Below are 19,602 nucleotides of genomic sequence, written 5' to 3'. Positions count from 1 at the left end.
ATCACCATTATAACAAATGCCACTCATAATGTTAATGAAAGCATTAGGCTAGTGTTTCAACTGAGAGCTTAGCAGGGGATGTTAGTGTGTTTTGGAATCTGTTTTAAACTCTTTGCCATTTTTTATTATTATTTTTTTAATTGGAAGCCTAATTTGAATATAGAATATGCAGACTTGTAGAAGTCTCTTAGCATTTGAGTACTTTTTCCCCTGCAGTGGCCTTTTCAGATTTTCTTTTTTTTTTAACACTTTTAGTACAAAAGTCTATCAATGTAATGCATACAGAAGATGGATAGGGAGAAATACAGCATTAATAAATGTTGCTGGTTTTAAGCTTGACAGCTGTCAACTTTGCCTGTATGCATTTATCTTATACTCTATTCATATGAAACATATTTGAAAATCAAACAGATGAAAGGTAATATAAGATAAATTAAGCCTACTTATTGCAACCAGAGATTAGAATTGAATAAAATACCTGTAAGACCAGAGCATCTGGCTTTTGATGGCTTCTTCCATACATGAAATGTCTAACTTAAAAGCATTATGAGAACTGTTCAAGATTAGCTAGCATTTCTACCCCATGGCATCTTTAGCTTCTTCTTCTGAATGTACACATAATAAATATTTTATATTTTAAACTACTAGTCTTTAAATGATTGAATAAATGAAAGGAGGATGAAGGGAAGGAAGAAAAAAAAACAGTGCAGGTGAGGATATTTGTGCCAGGCAGCTGCTTCCTGCTACAAGTATGACTGAAGCTAAATAGTGATGAAGGTATCTTACACGTCCTGTCATGCTGAACTAGATCATGAAGTAAAACTAGTGCAAAGTTTCTCATCTTCTTGTGTTTAAATTGTAATTAGCTTCATTCAGCATTAGTCCAATGTAAGTGTTTGAGAAATCCATATTCTCAGCTGATGTTTAATTCTGAGGTAGGATATTGCCATTGCTGCTAGATTTTGCATGAAGCATGATAAGTTGATCTTATCTGAATGCCTTTATGTGGTGAAGGGCTCTTAGCAGCATGATTTGCATTAGCCTTGCTCTGTTCTATCCCTGTTGTATTGTATTAAATGGACAGGGAAAGCTGGGCAGACTTGAATTAATCCTAATAATGAAGGGCCCTGAATTGAAAAATCAACATTAAGTTATTCAAGCTGGATTTCTTTTTAAACTGCTGTTTACCTGCAATTTCCTTTATTTGTTACCTGTATTTGTTTCCTGTGTTTATTTATTAGCTTATTTCTTTATATAAGGAATAAAATTTCACGTATGATACCGTATACAGGCAGTGTGAATTCACTGTTGTCTGCCTTTCTGTTACCTCCTATCATGTTAAGACAGAGCTGCTCTTCACAGAGCATTGCAGTCTTAGAAATACACCTACAAGATCACCAGTAAATCTACAGACTCTTGATGACTGGTTTTATTATATATCTGGGTAAGTCAGTAGCTGCACTGCATGCTCAGAGAACTTAAAACATAAGTCAGCTTTTCTGTTTCAGTGCAAACATCAAGGAATCCTTTGATGAGATGACCACAGGTTATAATGGCATTATTAAAATTCAAGTTCTATGGCTGGAGTTCTCTGTCAGGGTGTGGGAGCACTATGGTATCTTTTCAGCACTTTGCACTTCAACCTTCAGAGCTTGGAAATCCTATCAGCGGTAAGCAGATTAGGTGGAAAAAGTTGTCTCTCCCTTATTTTGTGAAGTCCACCCCAGGTTCTGTAAAGTATGTATTTGTTGGACCAATGGGAGAGCTTTAGGGGATATATAAGGGAAAGATCCAGGTTCCAGGCTCCACTTCCTTCAGTATTTGACTATATTATACAGCAAAGAAACCAACACATCTCTTTAAACCCAATTGTTAGAGACAGTGTTACCACTCTGCTGTCCCTGACTTACCAAATCATTCGTGTTGTCACTGGGCAAAGTAACACAGCTACACTGCTTTTGTTATCAGCAGCTGCTCACAAGGAGCATCCTGTGGTAACATTGCTCTGAGAGTCTTGGGTTGTTTCTACCTTAATATCTATGAGAAGTCCTTTACTCGGTTGCTTACTTTTATGAACTTTCAGTAAACAAATATTTTTCAATTCTTTCTCAGGATAGAATTGTTTCTGACTTCCCATTTTAGAGATGGTAAAACTCTGTAGACTGTTCTATCAAGGAAAAATTTATTGTGTTATAAGCTAAATCTATTCTGTTGTGTTCTATACACACCTCATTTTTTTTACCTCCTTTGCCAAGTATGACAGAAATACAGATGTTCTGGGCATGTATCAAGATTACTGCAGTCTCTGGGTGCATCAGAATTCTAGGTATCATTTACCTAATTTCTGTAACTCGTGTGATTTTTATGAAATTTAAGAAGACATTCTCTCAAAACCAGTTCTATTTGTATCTTTTTTTAGATCACGAACGTGTCTGGAGAGCTGTGCTCCTTGTTCAGCTGAAGATTTATAGTGTTCCTATTTGTAAAACTTGAATTTCAAGTGAAGAGAAGAAGAATTCTCCAGATGTAAGTATTTCATAATGTAAGGCTTTTCCTGTCCTTTCAGGTTACTGTGACACTGATGCTGCTTTAAGTAGTGTTTGTTATTAACCACGTGACTTTTTATGTAGTTGGGATTAGCATAAACAGCTTGAACCTTTCAGGCAACATTTAGTAATACCTAGTAGTAAGAATCTGTAACTTCGAATATCTATTTCATATGGGTATATTTAAATATAACTTTGTATGTTCAGATTTTTCTCCAAAATCTGAATAAATGTATCCAATAACTGTAACCTATTTCTATGGATTTTCTGGTACTACATAAAGCATGCTTTCTTCAAAGAATCATGGAATCATTAAGGTTGGTAAAAACCTCTAAGATCATCAAGTCCAGCTGTCCATCAACCACCAATATCACCAACTAACCCATGTCCCTAAGTACCACATCTAAAAGTTTATTGACACCTCCAGGGATGTTAAATCTACAGCCTCCATGGGCAGCCTCTTCCAACAACTGAACGCTCTTTTGGGGAAGAACCTTTCCTAATATCCAACCAGAAACTTCTGTGGCACAACTTAAGACCACTCCCTCTCATCCTATTAATTTTTACCAAGGAGAAGAGTATGATCCTCACAGCCTCCTCATTGTAGATACACCAATGTGAATAAATGACAGATAGTTATTAAGCATACTTTGAAACAAAATACAGTTGAAACTGGTATTCACGTTATTATTTTTTTGTTTAGATCAAGACCTTAATATGGCTTTAAAATGACATGATCTCAGTAGTGGTGCTCAGGAGTGAAAAAAGGAAGACAGTCCTCCCAAAATGTGAAATGCTGAATTTCCAAACAGTACATTCATCTAGTCTAGAGAGTGTGTTTGTCCCTGAAATAGAAATCAAAGTGGTTATTATTATTATTATTTAAACCTCATTCTAGTTTGGTTTGATGCAGACTATAGTAATAGAGTTTTAGAGATTTATGTTTCAGTACAGAAAAAAAATGAATGAAGTGACTCTAAGATTTGAGTGGCTACTACCAGTAGAAATGGGAATGCTGTCATCACAAACCAAGAAGCTATGATGCAGAGAGAGAAAACTGTATTTTTCATGTCAATGAGACCATTTCAAGCTAATGTAAATGTACCTGCCTCTTGTGAAAAAGAACTTGTTTTCTTCGTGTTTTTTAAGAATTATTTCAGTTTGAGTCAACAGCGGTGCAAATGAATGCAAATGGATGGAATATTATCTTGAAGAGGAGGTGAGTGTGTACTGGAAAGTGAGCAGTCTTTCCAGGATATCTGAAAGCAATGGTATTAATCTCCCTGCTTTTTAGAGAATGTCACTCATCCATCATCAGCAATTTTTATGATGTAAGATAGATGTTGTCATTTCAGAAATTTCATTAGCCTGGCTATTCTTCTGAACATTAGCTGAATTCATCATTTAGTTTGCTTAGGAAAATATGTTGGGGACTACTTTTTGTAGGACATATCAGCAAAAACAGTAGATGTTACATTTGATATTGTTTATTAACTCTCTGGACTGTCATGCAGTTTTTGTTATGCTAATTCCAAAATTCTTTGCATTCTGCATGCCACATTTCCTGTGTTCAACACCTTACCCAGCCTGGACCACACGATTTTGCTCACCTTTAAACTGTGCCACTCTTCTTTCCTCCACCTGCAGTTTCCAGGCTGAGATGTTTCTGGTATGGGGAAGGGCAGGGCAAAAGGATCAAATTTTCTCAGTGTGGGTATTGTAATGGTCACCCACATTTACTATCCCTGTTATGCTGGGTGCAGTTTCCTTCTCTCCTGTGCCCATCTTTCCCCTTGCCCACAAAAGGAGGAGGTATCCATATGAACAACTTAATTTCTGGTACAGTTTCAAAACAGACTACCCTAAGCTTCCTTCCAAAACAGAGCCCTGTCAAATATGTTGAAGTGCTGAAGTAACATATTTTAAGTAGAAAAGCAAACTTTGGGACCAGTCAGTCTTAAGAGGCAGGGTGCATGCCAGGGCAACAAGTCTCACCTATCATCTTCATCAGGACCAATTTAAAAACCAAGGCAGGAAGGCCACAAAAAAAAAACACCCTGACAGTGTTTGGCTGCAAATGGCTTCAGAGGGTCACCTATCCTGAACAATGCCCTATGGATGCTCAGCATCTCAGTGTAAAGGTTGAACATTAGGAATACTAGGACACTAGGAAGTATTACTTCTCGGAAAGGGTAGTCAGGCATTGGAATGCACTGCCCAGGGAGGTGGTAGAGTCACCGACCATGGGAGTGTTCAATAAACGTTTGGATGTTGCGTTGAGTAATGTGATTTAGCTGGGAAGTATTGGTAATGGTTGGACTAGATGATCTTCTAGGTCTTTTCCAACCTTGATAATTCTGTGATTCTGTGATTCTGTGATTCTGTGAAGGTATACCCAAGGCTGAAACTGCTTTGACACATTGCTTTTAACTTTTAAAAGTCCTTGGCTCACATTTGAGTTTCTCTATCCTTAAGACAGAGATATCTACCAAAATCCCTCACATACTTAGCTGCCTCACAAAGGTTTGAGACACTATGTTAGAAAATATGCACAGGGCAATTTTAAGATGAAAAGCACAAAAGAAATGCTAACTGCTGTAAATATTAGTCCATATGGGAATGAAACAATAGTAAACAGAGGATAAATGTCAGACATTTAATAGATACACTATGTGAAAAGTTTAATACCCTTTGAATGCTTCAGAAATCAGCTTTCAGTACTTCAGAGAGAGCTCTGGCTCTTTGTTTCATTTTTATCCCCTCAGTAGAAAGTGACAACAAGCTGAAGTATTATTCTAATAATCTTATACTTCTTGTTTATTGTTGTTTATAAAAGAGCTTCTGGATAAATGTTCATTGTTTTTTACTTATTTATTTATTTATTTGTGGAGTCGCAGCTAATATATATCATGACTGCATAGATGCACTAAACAAGACGACCCATTTAAAAGTTTTGAAGACAATCTGGAAGGGCATAATATGCTGGGAACTAGTATTTATGCTGTATACAACAAAAGAAAATCTCTTTTTCTTTTGGAGGAGAATGGCAAAATAATAAATTGTGACTGGTGACATTTCCCCATGCTACCATGTATTTGTAGCACACTTATTTAAAGGCTGCATTGGCCACATTAATTCATCTTTCCTCTTGGGTCAATTATGCTGTTTGCATTCAAATCAATCCCTTAATCAAGCCCATTGATAATTACAGCAGAGCAAGAGAGAGATTTATCATAGAAATGTAATGAAGGCACTTTGTTCCAGTGTAGCGGGGTTTAATGTAGTGCTGCCACAGCGGGCCATTTATGCATATGCATGTAGTTTATTTTCCTAATCAACAGTCTCAGATGCCAGCATGCTTGTATCCCACTGATGAGGTTAGAGGAGCATGGTACTAACCTATCAATGGCACCAGGATTTTCCATGTAGTCTCTTGGCATTGCTAACTATAGGAAGTTTCAGTAACTATTCTTGTATAAAGGCTGTATTGACGCTGATTTCAGAAACTGACTTAATTCCAGAAAAACTGCTTCTCACTCCAAGGGGTGCTTTGGGTAAAGTTGCTGGTGAGAATGTTGTTGTTTGCATGATCAGATTGAAATATGTAGTGAGGAAAAGCCCAGACATATGATCTGGACCACTAATACATTTCCAATTTGAAACAAAAATATCAAGCTTTAATCTGAAGATAGGACTTTGGTATTCCCATTCCCTTACATAAGAGATGAACTTGAGTTTTTCCTTTTTTGTGAAGTCATTGTAAAGCTTTGATTTTTTTTTGTTTGTTTTTAGTTATACACACATTTGTAATAGTTAGCTCTTGTGTAACTTGTTATGAAATTCTAACAAAAATGTGCTTTTAACTGACCTTGGACAACAATAAACTGTTTCTTTAATAAAATCCATGTAATTTGGATGTAATGAGCTAAAGCAGGTGGAGCCACAAAGCCAATGTGCCTTTGCTGTCTTCTGACTCCTCCAGTTCTCTTTGCAATGTGTGTTGCATCCAGCACAGAAGGCTATGTCCGCTGGGTTAAAAACAGAGCCCATGCATCTTTTGTGACATCTGTCTCCCAGTTTCTTGACTGAACAGTGCAATGCAAGAAAAGGATGAGAAGGAAGGTGATTTTCCTCCCAGTCTCAGCTGAATGAGAGCAGTAATTCTTGCCTCCAGGCTGTACACCTAATGAGGCTAAAATATCTTCCAGTTTGCAGTTGCTCATCTTTTCTTTTATAAAAGGTCTGGTTAAACAGGGCTTGCCTTGGTTGTATCCTCTAGCAGTTGGCAAAGTAACATTAACCAGTAAATTTAGGCTCCTTTTAAGGGAATTCAGCAGCGTTCTTCAGTATTTTAGCTGTAGATAATGGCATTATGTACCCAGATTCCTTAGTGTCCTTGCAGCTTTAATACAGAACATTTCACACCCTTTTGTACATAAAGGTTAATTAAAATGAAGATTTTTAATTTTAGACAAATATAGTTCTGTGGGAAAAAAAGATATTTTCATTGTAGAAAAACATGTAGCTCAATTCTAGAAATACGGTACCCTTCTTCAAAATAATGTTGCCATGTATAACATCAGAACACAAGCTTAAATGGATGTGATGAACCTGAGCTTACAGATATTAATTCCCAAGAAATGAACATTGAAACAATTTATTTCTGATGATTCAGTTTATTAGCACATACTTTGTGCATCCAAGCCTCAAATAGAGCTGTATTGAAGTTGTGTTCATCACTTAGTGAGCGTTCTTTGAACTGCCATTCAACTCAGAAATGCTCTGTAACTGCCTCAATTCCAATTTCACTTTTTATTTCAATTCACCAGGCTCCATAAGCCCCACCCTCAATCTCCATCTTCTCTGGAGATCCTGCACAATCTAAGAAAAATTCCATTTTATTGCCCTGGTAATAGTGTTATTTGAGACTACAGATTGGTTAGAAGTATCTCAAGTGCTGAAGCTTCAAAACAATTGTTAAAACATTACAGAGGAAAGGCTCCTTGCTTTCGTTCTGTTTCAGACTAAGGCTGAAATTCTGCTTATTTTAGAGTTTACTGGCACTTTTCTGGATTTAGGTTTACACAAGTAGCCCAAATTTAAAAACACTTCCAGTTCAGAGATATGTACAAGATTTCTGCTGAGGCTAGCTCAAATAAAGGGGAAGATTAACTTGATAATGTGTATCTTAACGGGGAATGGACAACAGAAACAAATTCCCCTGACAACTTTTATGACAATTACAATATCAAGTAAAAAAACTAGACACTGATGTGACAACTGAGACTGAAATTTCTAATCAACTGGGACATCTCTCTGTTGTTTTAATGGCAGATTTTCCCCTAGTTCTTTTGCTGTTAACTAAATAATGAGAAATGTTATATTACTAGCAAAGAGCATAGACAAGAACTGATGGTGGGACTACAGTGTCTGAGCGACAACCTGGTTACCTAGTTACCTAGTTACCTAGTTACCTAGTTACCTCACTTCAATGCTACTGCAAAAGCCTTTCTAATGTGCATCTTCTATTACTGAAATTAGTGCCCAGTTAGCTGAAAGAGAATGTGCATGTGTCACTCACGCTCAAATGTATGGAATTTTTCTAAATGCTGTGAGCTACATTAGCCTCAATTTAACTCATAAATTGTTTGGCCAGGAGTTTGGTTCTCCTGTCAGAAACTGCAAGAAGTCAGGGAGAACTGTGCACTTGACAACAGGTCTGGATTTCTTGTGGCACTACTTACGGAGAATAAAATTTCACTTTCAGATGGATAATCAGGCATATTTCAAATATTGCTGAGTTAAAGTCACAATTGTTTGTTCTTCAGAGTATCCATTCTTAATATTGTTGGGCAGAGAAAATAACCGAGAGTCATTAGTTCCTACCGAATGCCAGGATTTTGTAATGTCAACATGTAATGCACTAGTAGATACTACACAGAAGCTACAAAAGGTATCGGGAATAATAATAAGTTTAAGTCACCATTGGCCTCCCTTTACTGTGACACTCCAAGAATAATTTGAGATACTTTGATTTCTGAACTGTGGTCACAGAGGCTATTTATGCAAAGTAAATACCACACCTCCAAATGCTCCTTGGGTACAGAAAGGAAATAAGGACAGAGAACAACAGTACATAGTCTGATTCTCAGCAAAGCATAAACCATGTCACAGCATAGCAGGAGAAGGCTTTGGCGGACTCAAATGCAAGACCCCTTGCTGCCTGAGGTGAGTGACAAGAAACAGCCAGATAACAATGATAACAGAGCTAGAATATTTTTAGGACAAATACACATTGACTGCGATGTTTGAGACCTGTGGCACTAAGCTGTCTAGAGACAGCTCTCAAGAAGCCTAAAATGATCTCAGACGCAGATCGATGGCTGTGAGTAGAACTGTGGTACCTGGTGACTCTGAATGAAGCCTAGTGCTGCAAATGGAACTGATGGAGACTAAGGGGATACCTGTGGAATAACAATCATTTTTCATTATCCGGTACCAGTACACTACAAAATGACAGCTGATTGACCAGCTTTTTTTCCCTCTAGTATAGTTGGTTTGTTACGATATTGAAATGAAATATGAAGTATTATAAATGGTGGGAAAACATGTGTACTAATTTTGGTTCACACTTCTGATATAGATAATGAGAGCAGGACTAATAATAGTAGAATGCATGAGCTTAATATTCTCCTATTATGTTAATCGCCTCTCACATTTTCATGGGCCATAAATCAAATGTGCTATCCAACTTTCAGACAACAATGTATGAAGCTGAACAAAACCACAGGGACTATAAAAACTGAAAAAGAGGTTACCTGATACCATTAATAGTCTACCCACTTCACAATGATTTCTTGTTCATAAAAACTGACCTGTTGCCTTATTTTTCCTTAAGAATTAACCCTTATAGCTTATCCTCTGGTGATGGTAGTAGCATCAGTAGAATAAAACATTTTTCACAACACAAAATAAGTGAAGAATGTAAGTAGGTTGAAACTACAGAAGTTTAAGTAACTGACTTCAAAGGTACCTGATTACTGCTGAACAGTGATGCAGTCTTCTATTTCAAGATAATAATATTGCACTAGCTTCAAAGCCAAGTCCTTCACTGTTTTAGAGGAAACACTTCAAATCATGTTTTTCCAAGAAAAAAATGAACTCATCACTTTGTGGCTAATAGCGTAGGTCACATTTCAATCAGACTCCTACTACTATTACTACTATTGCTTTAAAATGACACAATTTGTAAAATTTGAATGGCAACCTTTGATATTGAAGGGTGTGTCATCTCTGCTGACACAAACAGAAGGAACAGAAGGGGACTAGGAAGAGTTTCACTGAAGGAATGCATAAATGTAGTAGTTTTGGAGAGAAATTGTTAAATATCTTGACTTTTTTTTTTTATTTATTTTGGTTCAAGGAGACATTTGTTATGATTAGGAAAAGCCTGGCACTGTGATCTTTCTCAGCTGTCTTTCCAGGAATTATTGCTAACAACATTTCTTCTCAGGTTTGTGGTCCCTTTAGCACCCTGAGGCTTTCAGGAACAGAGGTTCCCAGCCCATCCATGATGTTGATGATGGTTGGTGCTTCTTTCAGCTACCTGCAGTTTTCCCTGAGCATGTGCTAATATAGAGCAACCAGCTCACTCTGAAATTAAGGTTGCATACATTGCCTTTCTGTTTTTCCCTGGGGAAAAACCTTTTTTTGTTTACCTAAGGTATTAGTTACTTCCCTTGTTTCTAGAAGGGTTATTACAATACCTTTCAGTAAATGTTAACCATCAGAAATAATTAATATCAAGCCCAAGAAAGCACCTGGGGAAAATGAACTCATGAAATGTTTCTGGCTAAAGACCTTCAATGGATAAGGAGCAGGAAATAAGCTACTCACGCTGCAGCAATAATGGGTCATTTTTTGTTTTAGGAAAGTGCTATAAGGTTACTATATCTTTGAGATGACTCTTGTATGGCATTTTTGTTTTTCAGTACAACAAATCAACCTTTCAAAAAATTCTCACCAAGTTGTCTTTGTCAATCAAAAATATAACCTAACACATTCAAATGGAATGACCCAATTTTTCAGTGTTTACCGTTTCCAAAGAATCTAGCAAAAGGAATATTTATAGGAAATGTTCACCAATACAGAGGGAAAAGTTAGACTGCTTTTAAAATAAAATTAATTCATGTCAGGTATATTGTTATGTGTTCAGTGGACAGAATTCTGTATTGACTCTTGAGGAAATCCCATAAAGCTGTGGCCACACAATGTGTTGTCCCCTGCAAGGACTTTCTCTTTGCTGTGGAAAATCTATATTGATTGAACAGGGAAACGTCCCCAGAGGAGCCATTAGGTGAATTCACCCAGAAGGAGACAATACAGGGCCTCCTGGTGTTCTGAATCTCAAGCCCTGCTGTAATCTGTGGCAGGACAAGGGCACTCGCCACCACGCTGAGAGCCAGGATGATTTGCCATTGGGGCACCTGGGGTTGGGCAGCAAGGAACTGCTTGACTACACCTGCAGTCAGCCAAGGAGTTTGTGTCTCTCCATGATGCATAGTCATGATTCTGTGGCATTCTATGAATAAGTTCCAGGGACTCCTCAGCCCAGAAGAGAACATATAACTTACTTAATGGAAGCCTTTTGTTCCTTGTAGATGTGCATGTATCTAGGCATAGATGCTGATATGGTCCTGAAGAGTTTTTTAATAAATTAAGCTGAAAGCAGGCTTAAAGATAAATATACTTAGATATATACTTAAAGCTACTCTCCCCTACATAGTATTGTCTATTTATTCTGCATTTTTTACTTCATATTGAGACTTAGAACAAACTCATTGGTGCCACTGTAACCCATGCACTAAACCCTACTTTTATGTAGGATATATTTCTTTTGCATTAGCTCTGTGCATACTATCTAGAATAACAATGGGACAGAAATTGGAATTCTCTCTAATTATAGCAAGCCTAGATCTGGTTCATTCAGCAATACAGCAGGAATACTTTTAAGGGAGGTCTTCTACAGATATTTGGGACATCTTCTCCATCTTCATGCAGTAGAGATGTGGTCAGCATATAAGGTGCCTGACTAGAAAAATTTCCATTCTTGATTATTTCTTCTACAGCAGTATATAGTGTGGCTGGAGTGTGAGGGTACTTGAAACCACAAAATCTTAGCATTCTTATTTCCATCAAAGCCATTATCTTGAAAGGAATTAAGGGTGGATAACAGAAAACAATAGGGACATCATCTCTTCTGCTGAGATTGTATTAAAAAGAAAAATAGACATCTTTGTTTTAGGGAATGTCAGTTTCTTTATCAGCCCAACAGAAAAAGCAAGATCATGAGGAAGAACTTATTCTTTGCTCTCCTCATCCTACATGTTTAGCAATGTTGGAAGTAGCTCTGCCATCTCTGCATAGCAGTGATGTCAAGAAGTTTCAGTGAAAACATTGCACCAAGCATGCAGCCAAGACATCCATTTATCCACTCACTCTTAGAGAAACATGATTAGTAGCATGAAAAAAAAAAATAAATGGGCAGCTCTTTAGGGAAGCTTGATATCATGATACTGTGAGGCTGTGCTTTTGAGTCTGAATCCTTGCCTGTGCAAATATCAGATTATTTGCAGTGGATGTGTTTCTGTAAAGGGTAAATGTCTAAAGCCCTTTTTGACTAAAACTAGGGAAATGCAAGTTTGCAAAAAGCCATTCATGTTCCTTAATTGTATGTTCAGGTGGATTTTGCTTCAATTTTTATCTTTCCTGTCAATATTTCACCAGAAAAAAAGCCAGGCCCAAGGATGTCCTCAGTTGTTGAGTGCTGAGATCAGCAGTGGAGTGGTATTTCCTGCTAGATTGCCTTCTTCATTCACTGAGGTACTCAAAACTGGTATCTTAAAGCTGCAGGGGATGCTTGCCTTCATTTTACCAGATTTAAAATAATAACATAGGTCTAATTTTATCTGATGGGGAGATTTTTCAAACAACAGTATGATAATAAGTATAGAGGAGATAGCAGAAAGCAGGAGGATCTGATAACCTTTGGGTAGATAGTGCCACAGCTGGTCTGTGTTACTTGTTTCTTTAAAGATGTGAGTATAAGTGGTCGTCAGGAATGTGAAGAACAGTGATCAAAACTCCTGTTGGTGTGGATGGGCTTGCCTGTGCACTCCCCATGTGGGGCCACGGCCCAAATATGGCCCATGTGTTCCTGCGATGGCTCAAATAAACTAAGCCTTGCTTGAACCATATCTCCAAAGACCTCATGTACTGGTTAGCACAGGGCCACAGGGGCACTGTGGTGAGAAGTCCCAGTGTTGTGGGTTACAGATCCCCAACTGCACAGTATGCTGAGACTGGAGAGCTGGCAGAAGAGTAGCAGATCTAGGAGATGGCAGCCCAGCTCACACCTGCTCTGAGCCAGTCAGCCCCAGTCTCAGTTTGTGCCCAGAAAGATCCCTTGGCTGCTAAATTTCTTTGAAGCAACAGTGACATCTTGTGGGTTAATTTTAACTGTGCTTTAAATGGAAATGGTTTCCAACGCCTCTGCTTGAGCAGAAACTCATCAGTCTGAATTCAAGTGTTATCCTCAGCCATCTGTTCAGTGCACCGCTAGGCCTGACAGCAAAGCAACTGATGGATGGCAGAGGTGCTCATAAAGTACTATGCCAAGGGCTTGCTAGGAAATTCAGTTAGCAGGACCATATTATTTGGAAATAGCATTTTAATTGGAAACTAACTTGTAAGTGGACATCACACATATTTCATTAGGACACATAAAAAGCTTAGTTCTACATGGACAAGAGGAGACTAAAGAATTTGTTAACATGAATATTTTTGGAGATGATTGTAACCAAGATTTACTTTGCAGGAATGCTGTTATATTAATGTTGCTTCAGTCTCCGGTCTCATCATGGTAACACCTTTATTTTTCATTGCTGAGCATAACTTCTGCTACTGCACTTTCCAGTATGCACCAGGCTGATCGTAGGGCTTTATTTGATTCAGACCTTTTGTTTGTTTGTTTGTTATGCTGGCATATTAAATTGTTGCTCCAGTGGTTTTTTTTTTTTATTCCAACAGGACTTCAGTTATTCTCTGATTCCCACAGGGCTTGAATAAGTCCTATTGTAATTTGCATTTGTAGACTTCCAGTGGGTAAACATTCTAGCATCTCTGTTCTGTCACATCCTTTCCAATGGCACTCAGCTCTTGCTTGTCTTGTGAAAAAGAGTGATGCTTTGCATAATATTCTGTATGACATTCAATTATGGTGAACTTCACATTTAAAAAAATAAATGTAATCAAAAGAAGAGCGATCAGCTATTAATTAACTGTCCAGTGCACAGGACTCATGCTGATGGTATTGGCTTCCCTGGTTATGATTTTATTCATCCAGAGGAAAACATGCCATAATAGATATCAAAAATTCATTTCAAAATGATACTGCCAGCTTAAAAAATGGAAATTATCCTCAGTTTAAAAAATGGAAATTCTCCTTCCAATTCATTAATATTTTTATTAGAACAGTTTTAAGTAACAAAGTCTGGATTTCTTTAAACTACATATTTCCAGCAAACTGGGTGATAACATCTTCGTAAATGTGGCAGCACATGTTTGTGCACACATCACTGGAATGACTGCCTAAGGAAGGTGTGAAATCTCTGTTATTGAACATACATTCAGCATACTTACACATAATTGAAGAGTAGACAAGGCATCTAAAGAGGGACTTCCTGAGCTGATTTCAAGGTCCTTTTCACCTTTTTCGTCTTAGCATATGCCTACATATGCAGGTAAAGGGAGGTGATCCTCCCCCTCTACTCTGCCCTGGTGAGGCCTCATCTGGAATACTGTGTCCAGTTCTGGGCTCCCCAGTACAAAAAAGACAGGGATCTCTTGGAAAGAGTCCAGCGGAGGGCCACAAAGATGGTGAAGGGCCTGGACCATCTCCCCTATGAGGAGAGACTTAGGGAACTGGGTCTGTTTAGCCTTGAGAAAAGAAGGCTGAGAGGGGACTTGATCCAGGTTTATAAATACCTGAGGTGTGGGAGCTATAGTGGCGAGGCTGGTCTGTTTTCAGTAGTGCGTGGGGACAGGACTAGGGGCAATGGGCTGAAACTTCAGCATAGGAAGTTCCACACGAATGTGCGCAAGAACTTCTTTACGGTGAGGGTGACGGAGCACTGGAACAGGCTGCCCAGGGAGGTGGTGGAGTCTCCTTCTCTGGAGATATTCAAGACCCGCCTGGACGCCTACCTGTGCGACGTGTTGTAGGGAGCCTGCTTTGGCAGGGGGGTTGGACTCGATGATCTCTAGAGGTCCCTTCCAACCCCTATAATTCTGTGATTCTGTGATTCTGTGATACATACACATGAGAATGTACACATTTCTCTGAATGTACAAAGAAACACAACATTTCTTTCCTTACAATGAAGTTTTGAAAATGAATTTTAACAGCACACATTTCCTGATCAAATCCTTTTCCTCATTTCCTTGCATCCTTTTTTTAAAATTCAGATCCATAATTCCCGGATTGGACTCTTTCACAGGCTGGGAACCACCCAGAATATGGTGAGAAGTGGGTAGGCAACACTTAAAATGAACCGGAGGGGTGAAAACACAAGTATTTTTTCTCTAACCTCTTTCCACATGACTATTATGTGGTAGTGGCATAGGAGGAACAACTAGAAGATAGGAAATATAATTTTGAAGTAATGCTGTATGTTAAAAAGATGCTTATAGGCAGTATTTTGGAACATACGAGCTGTCATCAAAGTGGGTGTTCATACACTGCAGATGCTGTGTTTGGGTTGCTTAACTTCACAGCAGTGAAATTTCCTTATCAATTACTCCTTGGCCATAAATGTGAGGCTTGCCCTGGTGTACCTCCCAAAAGGAACCAAAACCTCATACCAGGAGGTTTCTGTAGAGCTGACTGACATGCTTTTTTTTGGCCCGGGCCAATAAAGAGCTAACTGTGACGTTCAGAATCCTCATACATCACTTGAAAAAGCAGCAACATCTATGAGGATTCTCTTGGTGGAATCAAAGCTTTAAATGTGAATAATTATGAGATAGAGCCCACAACCAATAATCTACTAATCTTCTGAAGTGGTAATTCATCACAGTGCCATCTATTTAGAAACGTTATAAATCATGTACCTTTCCTGTACCTATAACTGTGTTTATAGAAGAGGGGTGGTTTTTAATCTATTAAAGAGAAATTAAGGGAGATAACAGTCCAGCAATCTATCAGTTTCAGAACTACATTCTGCTGGACATTTACCATCAAGTAATTAAATAATATATGTGCAGTTTGTCATTGCTGTAATACTTTTGTTGTTGTTGTTGTTGTTCAACTGATGTTTCCCTCTCATAAATTTCTGAAGATTATAATTTATATTCTTTCAGTGATCCATGCACATTAACAGGGCAAGGCAATGCATGTCAGAGCAAAATATACTGCTACATTATCATTTAGCATTTATTCGGTTTTCTTAGAAGGCAAATAGTTTTTACCGTGATTCATTTTGCAGAATAACTCCAATATTGTTTTTGTTGTTTGTTTGTTTTCCAGGTTCTTTTGTCCTTGTTATTTTATTTTATTTTTTTTTTTATCTGGTGGTTTTCCTACCTGTACTTTTGAATGCTTACTAAATCAGAAGGATGGAGGAAAGATCTTCTCCAATGTATTTGGCGCTTGTTTTGCAGATTGGTTCAGCTGGGAAGGGGTATCATAGTCATACTTTCCATATGTTTGGGATTTGTGCCTGAGACTTTGATCTTTTAGTGATTTTTAATAACATGGAAGCCACACAGAAAATTCAGACAGAAACTTTCCTAAATTTGGGAGTTTGCAGTTACAATGTTGTGATTTGAGGTAATGTTAAGTACATACATTTTCTTCAGCAATTCCCACACTCTCACTAGCCTTCCCAGATTCAAACCACCTGAAACGTATTGTGCTGAGACACCTTTAACATGTTTTGCTTTGGAATTCAGGCAACTTTGGGATAGCTGAGAAAACAAGAAAAGCACCTACACTGAAAATTCAGTACATTAAAATATCTCCTGATAAAATAATCTGATAAAATAATTTTAAAATAAAAAAATCCTGATTTAAAAAAAAAAAAAAAAAAAAAAAAAAAAAAAAAAAAAAAGCAGAAAGACTGACAGTTACGTCCTGGAGACCTTCTTAAGACTCCTTAATAATATGTCTTATTTTCAAGTAGTGTGAAGTGCTTGACAGCTCATGAAGAATGACATTTAACAAAACAGTCTCTACTCACCGGTACAGAACTGGTGAGTTTTTGAAACACAAATGGTGATTGCTTCTAACTACAGACTTTGAGAAGCTAGAGAAAGACACTCTTTTCATGTCATTTTCTTAAACACAACATTGATTTTAAACTTTAGATAAGAAACTGAGTGACAGAATTTTTGTATCATCATAAACTTAAAGGTGCTTTATCCCTTTATATGTATATATATATATAATTAAATATATACATAGTTATATATATACATATATTTAATATGATATAAGCATATATATATATACTACAATATATAGTAAATATAAGAATATATGTACACAAATATATTTAATTAGAGGCAGTTCTGAAGTGCTTTCCTTCCCAAATACCTGCTCTGCCAAGAGGGCAGTAGCAGCTGTTTTCTGTAATGGAAGTTGAAAAACTTAACTGAAAACATGAGAAATCCTTAAACACAATACACACACTGAGATGGGATTAAAAAAAAAAAAAAAAGAAAAGGAAAAAAAAAGAGGAAAATAACATTCCTCCCAATAATATTTTTTAGACATAAAATGTGGAAAATTAGAAATATTTTTCAACCTAATAATGCCCACAGTTTTTTTGTTAGAGGAAAATGTCTGCAATTTTATGGTATTCAAAAGGGAAGGAGATTGTCTAGTTGATAGATTTTGGGGAGGTGAAGTTGAGTTTGTGTTGTTTTTTTTTCTTTTTCAATAAAGCTATGCTGTTTAAATAATGGAAAGTATGAGGCATCGCTCTGTACTTTTCCAAGGGTGCCAGCTGGTATCTGTTTCATAGAGGGGAGTGGAAAAGATGTTTCTTTAGTCTAGCATTGACTGCAGTATTATAAATTGGGAGAAATACAGCCTCATTATAGCCATGAATGAGAGCAGACATTTACTGTACCTGTGAATGGTGGGTGTTCTCTCACTAACAGATACAAGTGGCAAATTTTTCACAGTTGTCTCATCTTCTTTTTTGAAAGTGCTTTCTTGGGAAATTAAAAGTGAAAAGTAGTCTATATTGATGCATCTGTGGCATTTATAATAGAAAAGACACTGAGTGGGACAAACCCGGCACACCAGCCCTGGTGAATCAGTCCTCTGTAGCTTGGACTTACAAAAATGACAAGAAGGTCCTGCTGCAGAAACACCTGCCTCTTGCACCATTTCCTCTTCTAACAAGGCAGGAGGTGTAGGCTTTCATAGTAAGCTCCAGAGATGGTTTCCATTAGAAGGGGTAGCTATCTGGCACCCTTACTTTCAATTGTTTTCTTTATTTTCATTATAAATAGAAAAAGGTTAAAAAAAACAAAAAACAAAAAACCACACAAATAAAAACAACAGTAATTCTTCCTTCATGAGCTGTTGGTCTTCAAAACTGAAAACTGCTTGTTTTCTCCTCTTTGATTCTAGCAGGTTAAATGTACTAAGATGCACCAGAGCATTTACAGACAGTGTTTCCTGTGTGAAGAATTGTAAGGTTTTCTGAGGGGGACTGAATTTTGCTTATGGGAAAAGTAGAAACAGTTTAAAGACATAAAGGATGTGAGGTCCCTTGAGTGCATTCTGAGCCCGTCCCATGTAAGTGGTGGTATCACAGGGGTTGAGGGTGCTGCTGGTTTGTGAGGCAGGATGAAGGTTACAGCCCCCAAGGCCCAGAGGCAGTTCTGGAGGTTTTGGTGCACAGCTTGAACATCGGGGGAGAACTCAGAAAAAAACAATGAAGATGTCTGACAGTGATGGCTAGGAAAAAAAAAATAAAAAATAGCTGTCATTAGCTTATTTATATTTTGTGGACAAGGCATCTGAATCAAGACTTTTAGCTGGAAAAGGTTAAAAAGAATTGTGAAAGAGAGCGAGAGATCAAGAGATTTAGGAGAGAGACAAGAATTGTGGACTTTTTAGTCAATTGATTTTTGTAAAAGATCAGCTTCCTGGGAGAAAACATGAACTGCTTATACAGAGGATGCTCTGTGGCTTGCTAGCTGAAGAACACAACAGAGATATAAAAAATAACTTGTGCCAGTCAGACCTGTGGTGGTTTTGATGCTGTATTACTGATTTAAAGACATAAAGGAAATGAAGAGGTGAAGTACTAGTATGGCAGATTCCCTTTTACATGCAGTTTGGTGCACTGCAGTCAGTGACCTATTGACAAAAAACACTGCTTTGATTTATGCAAGACTTTCATATGGAAATAATGAAGATCAGGCAATATTTCTGATACTTGTGATAACTTACTGGAATTGTCCACAGAGTTTTATTTTTTGTCCCTGACATTCATCCAGCAGTTCAGTGTATCTTGCACTAAGTATGGCGTATAATTTGCATTCACTCTACAGCTCCGTGCAGACATCTCAGGGACAGGAACACATATCCCACCAGACAATTCAAGTTTCATCCACCGAGTTTTCATTAATATTTTGATTGGTCTCTTTTCCAGTGGTCACTTTTCACATTTTCATTGCAATGCTCAAGAAATAGTATAAGGATAATAGTGTAGCGGTGGCATAAAAAGCGTTCAGGAGATGAATTTTATGTACTTATAACTATGACTGCATGATCCACTCCCTGATTATTTTACTGTGGTTTTCTTATTATAGTGCTGTGCCAGTTAGCTGTGCTGGCCTCCTGTTGCTGCAGGGAGTTTAATGAGAGACCTTGCAACATGTACAGATAATTCAAGAGTCACTTCTAGAAGTAAATTTTGTGTTAAAAATCTAAACAGATTTCAAACATCTATTGAAGTTGAAGTATTAGTCCAGAGGA

This window comes from Excalfactoria chinensis, chromosome 4, assembly GCF_039878825.1.
Source record: "Excalfactoria chinensis isolate bCotChi1 chromosome 4, bCotChi1.hap2, whole genome shotgun sequence".
NCBI classification, from domain to species: domain Eukaryota; kingdom Metazoa; phylum Chordata; class Aves; order Galliformes; family Phasianidae; genus Excalfactoria; species Excalfactoria chinensis.
This window is presented reverse-complemented; position numbering follows the sequence as displayed.